The following is a 12,816-nucleotide window of genomic DNA, read 5'->3' on the forward strand; positions in this document are numbered from 1 at the left end:
TACAGCTACGATTCTGAGCCTTCCAACAAATCAGGAGAAGTTTGTGATTTACTGTGATGCTTCTCATCAGGGTTTGGGTTTTGTTTTGATGCAGTCAGAGAAAGTAATTGCTTATGCTTCTCGTCAGTTGAAGGAGTATGAAAAGAGATATCCCACTCATGATTTAGAGTTGGCGGCTGTGTTCTTTGCTTTAAAGATATGGAAGCATTATCTTTATGGAGAGAAGTGTGAGATCTACACAGACCATAAGAGCCTAAAATATGAGGCAAAGCCATTGGCTAGAGTTAGTAAAAGATTATGATTGTGAGATTTTGTATCATCTTGGAAAGGCTAACGTGGTAGCTGATGCTTTAAGCCGGAAGGGTCCGAGACAAATTCATGGTATGAGGCTGATAGCCAGAGAGTTAGCTGATGATATGACCAGAGCTGGTATAGAGTTGCTGGTGGGACAGTTGGCTAATATTACGCTACAGTCTACACTGTTGGAGAGAATTAAGGAGGGTCAGCTGAGTGATCCACAACTGATCAAGATCAGAGAGAATGTTCTGGCTGGAGCATCCAAAGATTATACATTGTCTGAGTTAGGGTTGTTGAGATACAAGGGGCAGATATGTGTTCCGTTACACACTGCTTTGAGGCAAGAGATTCTGGATGAATCTCATACTACACCTTACTCTTTGCATATAGGCACCACGAAGATGTATCAAGACGTGAGATCGTTGTATTGGTGGCCAGGGATGAAGAGAGATGTAGTAGAGTATGTGGCTAAGTGCTTGACATGTCAGCAGGTCAAGGCTGAGCATCAGAGGCCGACAGGGTTTTGCAGCCTCTGGATATCCCGGAGTGGAAGTGGGAGGACATCACGATGGATTTCGTGGTGGGCTTACCCAGGACTGTTGGTCAGCATGATTCTATTTGGGTGATAGTGGATTACTACACCAAGTCAGCTCACTTCTTGCCAGTGAGGACTACTTGTACAGTTGACTAGTATGCAGATCTTTATGTGAGAGAGATCGTGTGCCTCCATGGAGCACCTAGGTCGATCGTGTCAGATCGGGACCCTACTTTTACTTCCAAGTTCTGGGGGAGTTTGCAGAAGGCCATGGGGACACAATTGAAGTTCAGCATTGCTTATCATCCTCAGACAGATGGGAAATTTGAGAGGACGATCCAGATATTGGAAGACATGCTGCGGGTATGTGTGCTGGACTTTGGTTGATCTTGGAGTAAGTATCTACCTTTGATAGAGTTCTCCTACAACAACAGTTATCAGTCTACCATTGGAGTTGCACCTTATGAGATGCTGTATGGTAGGAAGTGTAGGTCTCCCATTCATTGGGATGAGACAGGTGAAAGGAGATACTTGGGTCCTGAGGCAGTTCAGAGGACTAGTGAGGCCATTGAAAAGATTAGAGCTCGGATGCTCGCTTCTCATAGTAGGCAGAAGAGCTATGTAGATCCCAAGCGTAGGAACGTGGAGTTCCAAGTGGGAGACTATGTATTCCTTAGAGTCTCACCATGGAAAGGAGTGAGAAGGTTTGGGAAGAAAGGCAAGCTGAGCCCTAGATTTGTAGGTCCATTTGAGATCCTGGAGAGGGTTGGTCAAGTGGCTTATAGATTGGCTTTGCCTTCGGCATTGTCAGCCGTGCATAATGTATTTCATGTTTCAGCTCTTCGGAGGTATGTATCTGATGTGAATCATATTTTGAGCTATGAAGATCTGGAGCTTGAACCAGATCTCTCCTTTAAGGAGCAGCCAGTTCAGATACTTGATAGAAAAGACAAGGTCCTAAGGAATAAGATGATTCCTTTAGTTAAGGTATTGTGGAGGAACAACAAGGTCGAGGAAGCGACCTGAGAGCTAGAGTCTGATATGCAAAGTCATTATCCCGAGCTATTCAGGTAAATTTTGAGGACAAAATTTGTGTAAGGAGGGGATAGTTGTAATGCCCCGGAATCCCTAATGCGATTTAATGGCGGGATTAGTAGGTCAGGAAGGCCATACTTGTTTAATTATGCCATTAATTGATAATATGCATGTTTATGAGAATTATATTATAATATGATGTTAAATGCATGCATGTGGGTCCACATTTGATTATTATGATATTTTAGTAATTTGGCCCGTTGAGGGCATAATTGTATATTTGTATACATGTCGGTGATATATTGTTGAGACCACATTATAATGTGGGTTTGTTCGAGCTATTCGGCATGAGACGATCATGGAATATTAATTAGCGGTCTAGTCATAACAGGTTTAAGTTCGGGGCTCGGGATGAGTCTCGGGTGATTTTAATGATTAGAGCGTTATCGGGAATTAAAGGGTAACAAGATATAAATTATTGGTGTTTGAGATTATCGAGAATAGCGGGGAATTGGAGAGCGTTAATTATGATTAACTAAATAAGTGGAAAATACCAATTTTACCCTTGGGAGCCTTTAGAAACCTTTAATTGACCTAGGGGTATTTTGGTATTTTCACCCCTAGGATTGATATAAGCCATATTAGGCTGTGAAAGAAGAGGAAGAACAGAGTAAGTTCAAGAGCCTTATCGTACCTATCTTTCCTTCAGCTCTCTTTGTGATTTTTGATCCATTCTTGAGGATTCAAGCTTGGGAAGTAAGCCCTGGGAGTTTGGGAGTGTGTTCCACCCTTGAAGAGCATCATAATCTGAGTTTGAGGTATGTTTCTAGCCATTGAATTCCCTGGTTTGCCCTATTTTAGTTCTGATTTGCAGTTGTGATTTCTAGGTCGAATACTTGGTATTGTTGGGAGTTTTGGCTAGGGTTCTTATGGTTGTGATGTTTGGGGTATGTTAGGATGGTTTTTGGGTTCATTTGGCACCAAAAATGGGATTTGGAAGCATTGGAAGCAGGTTGGAATCGAAGGAGTCGAAGAAGGAAGTTTTAGGGGAGTTTCTATCTGGGGGTAGCGCTACAGCGCCCACCCTAGGGCGCTATAGCGCTACACAGGATTCTTTTGGGCATTTTGGGGGTTCTGAGAATAGCGCTGGGGCGCTAGGGAGCAACGCTGTAGTGCTGCTCTGTTCCTTCAGAAACCCGTTTTGAGTGTTTTTAAGTGTTTTTGGCACGGGATTTTAATCCTTAAGGCCCAGGGTCGAATCTACTCACCGTGTTGGCATCTTTCGAGGTCCCGAGAGTGGGGTATAGGTTAAGATCCTTTCAATGTTGATTTTCATAATGGAGGTTATAATTGGTTGTGATTAGGTAACCGCTAAGGAACCAAAAGGTTGATCGTTCTCAGGAGTCGTTCTTATTATACTTCTCGCTTGAACCTGAGGTAAGAAAACTGCACCCTGTGTATATGACATGCATGATTGTTGCTAAGGCATGTTGGTTGATAAATGTGGACATGGACTGCATATTAAATGCTAGGGGATGTTTTTTACTTGTGTATGGCACTGAATAGTCAGGGACGGCACTGGTCGCGTATTACTGACCTAAGAGTCAGAAACGGCATAAGCGTCCTGTACGCAGGGCCGAATAAAGATTAGATCTAATCGATATCAACATTGAATGGCTCTAAGGCATTAATGCTGGACTGACCCCAAGGTCGACGAAACTTATAAGCGCTTGACTAGTCTAAGCTAGTTACTCAGAGCCATGGCCTAAGGCCCAGGTGACCGTTTGTCACATGGCTAGGTAACAATGTTCCAGGGTTATTACTCTATGGTCATGAGGAAGGTTATGTTGGTGACTAGTCACCATGCACCTATCCTGTTTAAGCTAGTGAAAAGTTCACTTATCTGTTAAACCCCGGTGACCCTATCGTCACATGGCTAAAGGGCGTTGTTCCCATCTTGGTGACTTTTGCGACTGTCACTTACCTGTTTTGGACTGAAAGTCCAGAATGATTATTATGATCATTAATGATATTATATCATGCTATATTGTGTTTTTTTGCTGGGCCTTGGCTCATGGGTGCTATGTGGTGCAGGTAAAGGAAAAGAAAAGCTCACTCAGCCTTGAGTGGAGAGCTTAGGTGGTGATGTGTACATATGCGGCCGCTTGACCACACGGCCAAGGAGTTCTCAGAGGAACTAGGGGTTTACCCTATTTTTGCTGCTTAGGTCGGCAGGTTTGTAAATTTTGAAACAACAATGACCATTTTGTGTTGTAAATAACTTATAAAAGTTTTTATGGGCCCATGAACAGATTTATGTATTTAACAAAATATATCATTTCCTTTTGATTGGTTTTCCACCTTAACATGTTAATAACACTTAGAAGCACGTTTTTAACCAAAGGACTCGGGTAGCGAGTCAAATTTCCAGTTCACCGATCACTGTAACTATTCTGGGGTAACTAGGGCGTTATAGCGGGAGCCAGGACCCATGGGCGCTTGACATAGGGCGCAACAAGGCTCAGGGAGCCAGGTGTGCAAGGGAGCTAGAGCAAGAGTGTAGGGGCGCAGGAGCCAAGCGAGATAAGGCTCGGATAGCCAGACCTGCAGGGGCGCTACTTGACACGGCAGGGGCGTGTGGGTGCACCTGATGCGTCTGGGAAGTAGGCACGCAGGGGCGCCTGGTGCGTCTGGTGTGCAAGTGTCGAGAAGGCAGAAAGTAAAATTACAGAAAATCCTATGCCCCATATGACTTATAATTTGGTAGATCTAGAAAAATAAGAACAATTCCTAAACCCAAAACACCATATAATTAACAACTCTTAAGAACATACATTCACCAAAATAAATATCCATCCATTCATCACATATTACAATAATATAAGAATGCATATTATACCCACACAATAATTAATGCATGCAAAAGATTAATGACTGCTCTGGTACTAATTGTTGGTAACTGGTTTACCATGTGCGCAACGGAAAGCACGGGGGGTTGGGCCCAGAGATTTCCAAATTTTTTATTTAAACAAACTTTAAATAATCAGATCCACTAACATGCGATACATTAATCATAGAGAAATAAAAGATGAGGATTTACTAGTTGAAGAACTACCAAGAATCCTCGATATATTTTTGTATCTCCAACGAACATCAAATCCAAAGTAGTTCTTCAAAATACTCACACCAAGATCTTCCAAGATGTATCTCTACACCTTAAGACATGTGTGGGTACATAGATTAATGACAGAGAAAAATTTATGATTCACAAGATATTCTCAACACATGAGATCTTAGAATATTAGGTTTGAGACAGTTTTCAAGGATAGAGAAAATAATACGATCTATTTTCTTTCTGTCAAAAGTCTTATATTTTTTTCAAAACTATTTCCATCTGATAAATTTATAAAAGAATTAATTAAATTTTTGAAATTCGAAAATTCAAAATTCAAATTATAAATCAATTATTAAACAATTAAATAAATAAAAGACCCATTCTTTTATCCAAGACCCATTCTTGGACCTGTTACACACCAACTACGGTGCATGCCCTGTAGTTGGCGTGTAACAACTCCCTGATTTTAGGGATGTCTTCCAACCATTTTCTTTTAATTATTATTTATTAAAAAAATATCTAAAACTAATAACTTATTTATTAGATTAATTAAAGAATAAGTATCATTTCAAATTCAAATCAGTTTGAATTATTATAAATATCTTTTTCACTTTATTTAAATAAATAAAGCTAATTATTTCAAACTTAATTATCTTAATTATTTAAATGCTATTTCGAAAATTCCATTTTAATTAAAAAATAATTTTAAAAAATATAATTAATTAATTTGTCACAATTACATATTTGACCCTAAAGAACAAATTTCTTCTAAATATGCAATTTTCCTGATTTTTTCCAATTTCAGCTCTTACCTTGAATAGTATTGATATAGTCATCTAGGAGACCTATGGACCTATAATTTCAAGCTCCAATAAATTTAGATTATTAATTAAAACTCTATAAGATGATAACCTTAATTTATTAATCTCAATATTATTCCACTAAAAATATGAGATTGCACTCTTATAATTATATACATTTATTTATTGAGTACTTTTAAATCATAAAAGTGTTCATCAATTTAATCACTACATACAATTCATTCCTCTATTATTGGTTCATAATTAAAGTATGAATTAATTTTCATTTAAGCTCAATAATTATATCTTGTTTCCTTAAGTACCATTAACTTTACTAGTGAAGGTTAATTTATAAACGATTTATGAATTTGAGCTCAATAACCTTTCAGTTCCAAAAGCCAACCCTTAAGAGAACCATTATTCATCCCCTCTCGGAAATGTATAGATTCCATATATATATATATATATATTATGTCCCCAACCATTTACATCAATAAGTTCCCAAAACAATAGTTTTCAGCCCAATCATTCTAACAAACCATAACGAGTGAATCAAAGAACTCGTATGACATAAACATGAATTCATAATAACTTCAAGAATAAGATAAATTTGTATATGATCATCTTATTGATATGTTTAATTAATACTTATAAAGTAAACAATATTATTAAGTATTAATAACATATCGAGTCATGTTCATGTATAACCACTTTATACAAAGTACCTCCACTAAGATGTCCTACTAGATTAGTAGTTCAGATCTTATTCATAATACTATTGAACCATACTTAAAGTATTTAATCCAAAGATTCCACATAACTTCTTTTTACTGCGAAATGTTTAAATTCGTTCCCTACAATCTTAATCATCTCGTACCAATACAAGATTGTAGTCACAATAACGAATTTGAGAATTTTTTGATATTCATATAATATTATTCTAATAATAATAAAACAATATTATATGAAAATTTTCATTTCAATTATTTATTTCATAAAACATTGTTCAAAACATATGCTTTAAAGGGCACTGATCCCAACAAATTGACCCGACTCTGGCGGAGGCCTTAAAGATAGAAATCGACAGGTTCTCACCAATGGTTTCATCAGAGAAGCCCAATTTGCATCTTCCAAATCTTTCATTTGGAATTTCTCAGCTAGCCATTTCTTTACTTTTGTCTATGTTCCCAAGTCATTATCAATCAATAGGATGTCATCAACATAAAGAACTAGGAATACCACGATGCCATCTTTGATTTGTTTGTAGACACAAGGCTCATCAATGTTTTGTTCAAAACCATACGTTTTTATTGTGTCATCAAATCTCGGATTCTGAGATCTTGAAGCTTGTTTGAGTCTATAAATGGACCTAAGAAGCTTGCAATTTGCAGACCTTTTACTATAACCCTTCTAGTTGAGACATATAAATTGTTTCGTCAAGATAGCCATTGAGAAAAGTTGTCTTAACATCCATTTGCCATATCTCATAATCCATGCAAGCAGCTATGGACAAGAGTATGCGTATGGATTTAACTATGTCACTACTGCGGGACTAGCCTCAGCCTCTGACTACGTCAAGGTGAATACTCGAGCTAGAACCAAGTTGCCACCCCTCTTTGGTTCCTCCTTCTTTGATCGCGGGCAATCCTTCTTGAGATGTCCAACCACCACACACAAAAAATATGCCTTAGCATGACATTCTCCCAAATGGCATCTCTGGCACCTAGCACACTCTAAATAACTCCTCCAGATCTCACTTCCACCCTGACGGCCACTTTATGTACCTCGAAACCTCTTTTCTGAACTAGGGGTACCCGATATATCTATGACCAATCTCTTCTAGTCACTAGGGCCTCTGCCCCTACCATATCCAGTAGATGGAGGTACCGCCCTCCGAGCATCGCGCCTGGTGGCGTCCTTTCTCCAAATCTTTTCCTCCTTGCCCTAAGCAGTAAGGGTCTTATCTACCACCTGAGCATAAGTAGTAACTCTATGCACATAGTTAATCCTAACGTCTCAGGCTATCATGGCGTTCAGCCCCCGAACAAAGTGTTCCTTTCTGGTCACATCGGTATGCACCAAGTCAGAGGCGAACTTGGCCAACCTATCGAACTTCAGGGCATATTCTGCCACTGTCATGTTACCCTGAACCAAACTGGTAAACTTATCCACCTTCACAATTCTAACTGCGTCGTTGTAGAACTTCTCATTAAATAGTTCCTTGAACTCCTCCTAGCCCATTGTAACTACATCTCGAGTCTAAGATACCACCTCTCACCAAATTTGGGCATCATCCGGTAACATGTAAGTGGCACAAGCCACCCCGTCATTATTGGTCGGTTGGCACCAAGTCAAAGGCGAACTTGCCCAACCTATTGAACTTTAGGGCATATTCTGCCACTGTCATGTTGCCCTAAACCAAACTGGTAAACTCATCCACCTTCGCAGTTATAACTGCATCGTTGTAGAATTTCTCATTAAATAGTTCCTTGAACTCCTCCTAGCCCATCGTAACTACATCTCGAGTCTAGGATACCACCTCTCACCAAATTTGGGCATCATCCAATAGCATGTAAGTGGCACAAGCCACACTATCATTATTGGTATTAAAAGTGCAAATCAAAGTTATACCGCGGAATGGGTCTTTTAAAAAATTATTAATACTAGTCAGGATCATACATATATAGATATATTAAATCAAACACAAATAGATTAGAGATTACCTCTTGTAGCCTAACAAGAGTCCACGAATCTTTTTATATAAATAAACGATCTTCCTATCCTTATTCTAAAAGCTCACACCTTGATCTTCCAGACCAATCCTCAAACACACAAGAATGTATGTGGGCACGTAGGATTCAAAAGGTTTATTTAGAACTCTCCATATGTACTCAACACATGAGATCTAGAGAGGTTTTATTGAGAGAGATGGGTTTCAAATTGTTTTTTAGGTTTAGAAAAACTATCATTTTTTTTAGAGAGAGTCTGATAATCAAAATTTCGGTAAACAACTCACTTGAAAAGTATCGCTTCTTTTTAGGTTTGTAAAGATAATTAACTAATTTAATTAATCTTTATTTTATTTAAAATAAAACTGATCAGTTATAACCTATTTAATTTAAAGCATATTTAAAAAGAATAATTAAATATATATAATTGAATAAACAAATTATTTGAAATTCAAATCTTAGGGATAAGAAATATCCTTGTGTGGCGCCACTCACTACGCAATACAGTGAGTGGCGTGAGCCACTGATGAGGACACCAAGACTAAAGATCTAAGTCTAGTTCCAGTTGGTCTGGTGACGAGGGCGCGAGCCAAAAAATACTCAGTTTAGGAGCTTGATGAGTCTTATTGTATTTTGTCATCTTGTATTTTTTATTTAGTCTTTGTTTATTTTTGTGAAAAGTCAAACACTTGACTTGTGTGAGTCCAAGAGTCCTTTTGTCCTTAATATTCGGTTTTCATTAGGAAGACAAAAGGCTTGTCTTTAATATTTCGGTTTTTAGGAAGACAAATGGGCTTGTATTGATGTAATTTTCGGCTATATAAGGCCTTGAAAACACACGAAATTTGGAATGGTAAACCGCGACCCTATGCTTAGCAAAGCACGAACCTTGGTATGAGGAAGACGCCACAAACGGGGATGGGAATCCGTTTGATAAGTCAGATTGAACGCCACAAGGGATACCCTTGATAAGTTCGGATAGTCTCTTCAAGAACTCAAGAAGAAAACTCACAAATTTTCATTTCATCCAAATCTGATTTTTTCCAAATGTTGTCAAGGCCTTATATAGCCGAAAATTACATCAATACAAGCCCATTTGTCTTCCTAAAAACCGAAATATTAAAGACAAGCCTTTTGTCTTCCTAATGAAAACCGAATATTAAGGACAAAAGGACTCTTGGACTCACACAAGTCAAGTGTTTGACTTTTCACAAAAATAAACAAAGACTAAATAAAAAATACAAGATGACAAAATACAATAAGACTCATCAAGCTCCTAAACTGAGTATTTTTGGCTTGCACCCTCGTCACCAGACCAATTGGAACTAGACTTAGATCTTTAGTCTTGGTGTCCTCATCATTCCCCCCCTCTTGAGAAGGATTTGTCCTCAAATCTTCACCTGCATCAAAAGGACTCAAATCAGAAACATTAAAAGTAGCACTATCAGTATACTCACCTGGTAAATCGAGTCTGTAGGCATTGTCATTGATCCTTTCTAGCACTTGAAACGGACCATCTCCTCGAGGTAGCAATTTGGAACGTCTTTGTGATGGGAATCGCTCTTTCCTCATGTGTACACATACCCAATCACCGGGGTCAAAAACCTGCTTGTGACGACCCTTGTTAGCATCAAGTTGGTTAGTGTTTAAAAGAGCCTCCTTAACCTCACTTTTTTTTGCATAAAAATTATTTTGTTTTCTCTCTAATTTTCCCTCATTGATCGAACTCTTCTCTTTCTTTTCTCTCTCACTTGATTCGACCCTTTTCTCTCTTTGTCTCTCTTTTTTCTCACTCTCATTCATCTTTTCACTCTCCTTCTTTTGCTCACTCAATTTTTTTTTATCACTCAATTTTTGCAACCTCACTTGGTCTTCATATACTTGCTTTGGCGTCAATGGAGCTAGAGTGATTGTTCGTTGATGGAACGTGAATGAGTACTTGTTGGTGAAGCCATCATGCTGGACTCGCTGATCAAATAGCCAAGGCCTTCCTAGAAGGAGGTGTCCAGCTTGCATGGGAACCACATCGCACAATACCTCATCCTCATACTTGCCAATTCGAAATGATATCAGCACCTGTTTTGTAACCCTCACTTCACCACTATCATTCAACCACTGCAACTTGTATGGACAAGGATGTTTAAGCGTTGGGAGCCCTAGCTTGTCAACCATGGAAGAACTAGCAACGTTAGTACAACTACCTCCATCAATAATCACACTACATACCTTGCCTTTCACATGACAACGAGTGTGAAAGATGTTCTCCCGCTGCACCTCTTCTTCCTCTTCTTTTGCTTGCAAATTTAAGGCTCGTCGTGTGACTAGTGCAAGCATCTCACCAGATTCTGCCCCAAACTCCTCATCACCCATAGAAGCGTCCTCCAATGGTGGCATGTCATCAAGATCATCTTCCTCTTCGGAATCTATCTCCCCATTATCCCGAATTACCATAACTCGCTTGTTTGGACATTGGCTAGCTATGTGTCCTCGCCCCTGACATTTGAAACATTTTATCTCACTAGAATGGGACGAAGTAGGGGCTGTTTTACCTTGAGGGGTCGTGGCTGGTTTTGGTGTAAAGGATGAAGTAGGTTGGTCTTCTTCCTTCTTTGGATAGTTCGACCGCCAAGGTGTTGCACTTGTACTACCCCTCTTGAGCTGCCTCTCAACTTTGATTGCCATATGCACCAAATCTTCCAATTCCACATAATGGTGTAGCTCAATTGGATTAGCAATCTCTCGGTTCAAGCCATTCAAAAACCTTGCCATGGTTGCCTCTCGGTCCTCTTCCACATTGGCTCTAATCATAGCCATCTCCATCTCCTTGTAATACTCATCAACACTCTTGGAACCTTGACGAAGACCCTGCAACTTAAGGTATAGATCTCGATAATAATGAGATGGTACAAACCGTCGCCTCATCACCCTCTTCATAGCCTCCCAAGTGTCAATGGAACGATCTCCATTTCGCCTCCTATTGATGCACAACTGATCCCACCAAACAATAGCATAATCAGTAAATTCAATGACAGCTAGTTTTACCTTCTTCATGTCAGAGTAGTTGTGACAATCGAAAACCAACTCCATTTTCTTCTCCCACTCAAGGTATGCCTCAGGATCACTCTTGCCTTGAAAGGCGGGGATTCTCATCTTGATATTTCCCAAATTATTGTCTACCCAGTTCCTAGCTTCTCTATCTCGGCCATACCTCCTATGGTTACCTTCTGACATCCTATCATATTCTTCCTCTAAATCGCCCCCATCAAACTCTCTTTCACCCTCAACAGCCCGTTGTTGCACCCTGTTCCTCCGTGCCCTCCATTGCGTTCCCTCTTCTACCCTATCCAACCTCTCATGTATCTGCTCACACTCCGCCCTCATCATCCTTCGCATCTCCCTAATTAATGCTTGCATTTGTAGATTCGGAACCTCAGGTGGCGGAATATCATTGCTTGCATCTTTCTCTGGATTTTGTGCCATGATGGAAATCTGCAAAATAAGGTTAGAATAATATGGAGAAAAGACCTCACCACACTCCCTCACGTGTTTCGCTCGAACAATATTTTCACTCAAATCCCCTCGTGTTTCACTCAATTTCAATGGCTTTTACCCTCTAATAGGCTCACACCTCTGCCTTTTTCCACTCGTATTCTTCTTTAAGTTCTTTCAAAACTAATCCACAATATCATGGAGGATTCAAGTAGCAAATCAAACTAGAACAAACCAAACGAACATAGAAAAACTGATGAAAAATGATGATTTTTGGAACACTTGTGTGGGGTTTTGGCAAAAAGGCCTCTAGACCATGGGGGAACAAGAATAGAACAAAAAAATTTTAAGACAGGTTTCCAGACTCTTTTTTTTTTTTTTTTTTTTTTTTTTTTTTTAGAATTCGGATCCTCTTGGTTTTCTTCTTCTTTCTTTTCTTTTTTTCTTTGATTTCTCAAATGCAAGGACGATTCGAAAACAAAACAAATCAGATTTCACAAGAGAAACAATAGAGACTCAATGCAGATTCGGATTTCACAAAAAAAGAAAAGAGAAAACTCAACCCACATTCGGATTTAACCATAAGAATAAGAGAAACTCAATCCCAACTCAGATTTCACCATAAGAACAAGAGAAAACTCAATCCCAATTCAGATTTCACAATAAGAACAAGAGAAATCTCAAACCCAATTTCAGATTTTACAATAAGAACAAGAGAAAACCAATGCAAAGTCAGATTCCACACGTAGAACAAGATATCAAAGCCCTAATTCACGTTAAGAACCCTAATTCATGATTTCAGAAATGAAAAGAAAA

Source organism: Humulus lupulus, chromosome 1, assembly GCF_963169125.1.
Source record: "Humulus lupulus chromosome 1, drHumLupu1.1, whole genome shotgun sequence".
Lineage (NCBI taxonomy): Eukaryota > Viridiplantae > Streptophyta > Magnoliopsida > Rosales > Cannabaceae > Humulus > Humulus lupulus.